General features: G+C 36.2%; 1 protein-coding gene across 8 annotated transcripts in view; it reads right to left on the bottom strand.

The window, feature by feature from the left end:
• Positions 1-5,479, bottom strand: part of LOC134535911 (protein doublesex) — a 433,711-nt gene that overhangs the window by 221,491 nt on the left and 206,741 nt on the right. The gene's annotated exons all lie outside the window — the stretch shown is intronic.

Raw genomic sequence — 5,479 nt, 5'->3', positions numbered from 1 at the left:
CTGCAACAGCGAGAGCCAAAGCGGCCGGGTGTCAGTCAGATCGGCGCCCGCACTACACGGTAACAAAAAAGAAAAAAAAAGGGTTTTTTCTCTGTAAAGTCGGTTTACGGACGATAGTTTAACGTGACAACGTCATAAAAAAACATTGATTAAATGATTGCATTCTTTTATGAATAAAATTGAATCATTTTTATTGAATTATCATTATTTTGTATGGATACAAAGAAGGAGTGAAATGAAATCTACAATGTAATTGATAAATTTACTTTTATTTGCACTCGTTAATTCAAATATGTTTATTACTTTAACGAACAGATTATTTTAACTATAACTTTTATACATGTTTGCTATTTAACTTCTTCCAATCTGTGTTATTCTGTTAAGGATAGGACGATGATGGGAAAAGTAGGAAACGAATGGGAGTGTTTCAAGGATGATGTGAAGGAAAATGGCTTACCCAACACCAAGATGCAGTCAAAAATAATATATTTGCGCCACGGACTCTGCAGCAATGCTAGAAGGAACGGGTTAGCAAAAGAGCAATGAAAATGTTACATTGAAATGCATGAAAACAGAATTACGCCACGGACTCGGTCGCAATGCTAGGAGGTTCAGGTTAGCAAAGAGCAATATAAAATGAGCGTAACGGGACACAGCGAAACGGGACAATGTGCTTAACGGGACACTTTTTCGAGGGTGCAGCCGGCGTTCATCGATTTATTAGACGTTGTCACGTCAAAAAAAATGGGTGTGTGTACTTAGGTACGCACGTTGGAGGTTATACTTACTTGGCGTAATAAAAAAAACCTAACTTAAATTTTGCATGCAAATAATTAATAGCAATAAAATAATAAAAGGACTCAAGTGATATTACGAATACGGTTGGTAAAGTACAAATTCAATTAAATTTAAAAAAAAAATACTCAGTTTTCAATATTAATGTAATCACTTGTATAAAATTATCAAGCTAAATATAAATTAATAATGAAAAAAATTGCTAAATGTTTATTATTTATTAAATTAGATAGCTTATAGTTTATGATGCAAATACATTGTTCATACGGGAACATAACCTCATTAATATAAACACACTTGAAAAAGTTTATAAACACAATGCATATTACTAATATTCACAATAAAAATGTTTTAAATTATATTTCTATATGAATCACTAAATTTATACTTGGATGTAGTTTTTTTATAATTTTTGTTGCTTGTTGCGAGTGCATCGTAAAAAAATTCATTCTCATTATTTTTTCATAATGCATATAAAGAAGTATAAATTACCTCGCTTATATAGGCTTAAAAACATTTGGAAATACACTTGAAAAAGTTTATAAACACAATTTATACCTCTAATATTCACAATAAATAAATGTTTTAAATTATACGGACCAGTATTCAATATCATCACTAAAGGATAAGATTTAAAAAGCACACACACACACACACATATAAATAATTATATATATATAATTATTTTATGTAGACTTTTTTTTTTCTGAGAAAATTTCGTTGCATGGTGCGCGCGCATCGTAAAACTTCCCTTAATTTTTTTATTACGTGTCTAAAGAAGTATAACTTCAAACAAGATATACAGTACCCATCAAAAGTTTATAATCATCACGAATTTTGTGCAAAAATGTTCCCATTTTTACACAGCTTGTGTAATATTTTTCAACACATTTTCCTACCATACTTTTATAAACTAAATTTATTGAAATCGCGTTACTAATTTACACCTTATGAAATTTACTCAGGTTTTAGGAAAGTAGAATTTTGGTACATTTAATTGTGTGGAAAAATCAATAGAAACAATACTAATAGAAAACCAAACAAATAATGGAAGAAATTGCTTAACTAATTTTTTTTTAAATAAATTTTAATTCAACTTTTGAAGGAAAAAAAAAGAGCTTTAAATACACCCGTATTTTATATAGGTATATTTAGCTCAAATTTAATTCGCTAGACAAGGTTTGATGTGCTCTCTTGAAACGGAACGAAACTAATGAACATTCTAAACCATATCTTTCTGTCTCAGTTTCTATGGAAACTATACATTTTTTCAAGTGAGGCAAGGAGAGCTTCACCAAACCAGTTTGCATGCTAATGATTTTAACAGCTAATTTTTCAGATACGCCGGAGCTATCACCACCAAGCCACAAAAAAATAGTGGTAACAGACGACTTCAATGAGAATGCAACCGCAAGTAAAAACAAGCGGGGAAAAAAATCCCCAGTTTACGACATGCAATTTTTTTTTTTTTGTTTTCCTTCAAAAGGTTTTCACCCAATCGCGGGACGGATCAATGGTCAGCAGCACATGCAAGTGCCACTTACATGACTGCATCTTCAGGAATACTCCCCGTTTGGCGAAAAAAAGAGTTCGCCCTTTCAAGAACGCTTGACAATTAATTTAATTGCGCCCTGCAGGTCTCGCGCTGACGTCAGGAGACGATGCAGGCCGATAACAAAAGCGGTTCCCCACATGACGCGTACCTGCAGCGCCAACCGAAAAATTTCTGGTCGGGTAAATTACAAGATAATTAACCCGGCGACGTACGGACAGAGGCGACCGCCCCCGTGCGGACAAGGCACTGGAACGAGTGACGCGGTAAATTACACGTGGCGCGTCTCCGAATACGAGGCCGGGGAAGGCGTCCCGAAAAAAAAGAGTGTTCCGTTTTGTCGTCCATCCAGCGGAACGATTGTGGCTCGATCTTGCTTCTCCCCATTGAGTCGACGGACGACATGTGTGTGTTCGCTAGCCTGCTGTCGTATCGCATACGTGAGTTGGACTGACGGCGCTGCATTGCTTTTTTTTTTTTTTCCCCCATCGTCGGATACGTAAGAGATCGCGGCGAACCGAAAGGACGAGTACAAAGGACCAACCACGCGGGAGTGGCATGAAACCGGATTACTGACTATAAGTTGCAGTTGTTGCAACATTACGATAAGACTCTGCTTTAGAATTTTTCCGTCCATAAGAAAACACTGAGTGTGTCTTACGACCAACATACTGGGAAGAGATCATTCACGGTCGATTCACCTGGTAAAGATAAACAGAAAATTTTTCTGTATATTTACCAAAAAAATCCTTTAGAAACCATTTGCCAATAAATAGTTTGTAATAGTTTGTAAAAAAAACATCAATCACCGCTTTCAACATTTTAATGGAAACTTATGAGAAATCCTGTATTATAAAATAACATACAACTTTTAGTTTATTTAACGTGTTTATTCCTTTAAAAGTCCGTAAATTTGCTGTAATTTCTTAGTGTTTTGGGTCGAAACTGTTATAAACCATAGTTCACAATACTACAGAACTTTTCTTTTGTCCTTTTGTCTGGTCTACTCTAACTTAACGCATATGCAGCCACTGTTCTGTTTAGCATTAACGCATAGTGCATACTTCGTTAATACTAGCAGATATATAGCCCGTTTCCTTTGTAATGGCGGCTCTGCTGTATTTTACAGCTCTTTGGCAGTTAATCAAGATTTACGTTAATATACTTGGGTCTTATGGGAACATAAACTCGGGAGTCGAGAAACTTGCCTACTGCTCGCTATCAAGTGAACTCTCCTGAATGCAGGAAAGTTGTAAACTCGCATCTAAAACCAAAATGGTCTTAAAACATTCTACGTGAACACTGTGTCCCACTTCTCAATACCACTTAACATAATGCCGTTAGTCCATTTTATCATACAGGCAAATAACGTGATTTGTTTTCAAATATGGCCATTTTTAAGGAAAATCCGAATGCATGGTACACAATTAATTACGTCTATCATTTTATAGGGGAAAACCATACGATTTCACGCGGTACATATTAAGGGGCAAGTCTTCGTCAGAGGTGTATATGTGTTAGTGAGATGGGATGATACGTGCGACGTTCGCAGGTGCTATTTGCGCGGTATCTCGCCTCTGAACTGGCGCGCAGTCTTCTCATCGTGCATTAGGACAACTATGAGACATTTCCGTGGTGACCATAAAATTATATGGCGGAGAAAATAATTGCAATGAAAATTCCTTGAGTGGTCTCAAGAATATTTACCGGGCTTTTTAGGTCTAAAAATAATTCTGTAAACACCCGTTTCAACCCTTTTCACTCTCATAAAAATACAGTTTAAAAACGAAATACGGAAACGGAACTACCCATCATCCACCTTCGGCGCATTCCGTAGATATTTTCCGTAAACAGACATCACTCAGATATCTTGAGCAGTTTTCAAATAGCGTGTCTTCTTCTCTGCACACTGTAGGGGAGAGTAGGGTATAACGGGGTACTTAGTATAAATCGCTTAAATTTATTGTTTTAATATTGCGGTATATGTATGAAACCATCAGCATGCGTAGATTGTAATGTGAGTTTAATTCTGCAACTAGTACCGTGTCTTCTGAAATATTATTATTGCAGAGATTTTTCATTATTTGATTGTATGCACACTACCCTGTTTTACCCAACTGGTTGGGTAAAACGGGGTACAGAAAGCAGATTTTTAAATGATTAAATATGTGCATTATAAAAAATTCTGAACAACATGTAGTATGACAAATAAATACAATTGTCAGTAAAAATATGAGGATTAAAAAAAAAATCAATTATAAGCCTTCACCTTACATGTTCCTCTGTATTTACAGTAAAACTTCACAAAAACATTGGTTTGCGGAAAATCACAAACATTGTTTGAACAACAATAACACAACACTGTTAATTTTGAGGAAGTGGTTAGTCTAATAGCATAATCTAATTATGTATAATACAACCTTGCATATGCGGTTAACCCAAATATCTGACAAAACATATGATTGTTTAATTAGCCTAATATGGCTTAGTAGGCCCGTCAGAACACAAAATAAGGCCAGAGTCTATATTCCAAACTGGCAGAAATCACATTCAAATGGCCTACAGTCATCTGTGTCTACACCAGCACATTCTTCATGGCTCCAAGAATGACACTTTAAGCATTGCACCCAACTTTCGGCTGATTTTGAAGTGGAGAACTGTTCAGCGCAATACATGCAAGGAACGTCATCATCATCAGACACACGCAAAGTTACTGTTGGTATGGATTTGTTGCTGTCTTCTTTATTCTTATGTTTTTTAGAACTGTTTTGAGATTTAGATACACCAGCATTTTTCCTAATTAGTTCGTTCTTATATGGCGAGTCGGTCAGCACAGCTGCCTTGCCACGTCGTCGTCCTCTTCCTTCTGCAGGATTTCTTTTGGCATGGGAATCGGCATCACTGTAGTAGGTGGAATTCTGAAGCTACTGTTTGATGAAGCATTTCGATTGTTTTTATCAGATAGGCCTAAACGAGATTCAGTTGGTGAAGATACCAAACCAGATGTCCCAGAAATATTACCAACACTGACATTTCCATGGGACTCTGAAGGCCTTGTGTAAGCTCGGTCAGTTGTTGCAGCAGTCACTGGAATATCACCTACACTGTCATTTTCACTCGGTTCTGAAGGCC

This window comes from Bacillus rossius, chromosome 10 (assembly GCF_032445375.1).
Source record: "Bacillus rossius redtenbacheri isolate Brsri chromosome 10, Brsri_v3, whole genome shotgun sequence".
Classification (NCBI taxonomy): domain Eukaryota; kingdom Metazoa; phylum Arthropoda; class Insecta; order Phasmatodea; family Bacillidae; genus Bacillus; species Bacillus rossius.
The sequence above is the reverse complement of the archived record's forward strand: the minus strand, read 5'-3'. Positions and strand labels throughout refer to the sequence as shown.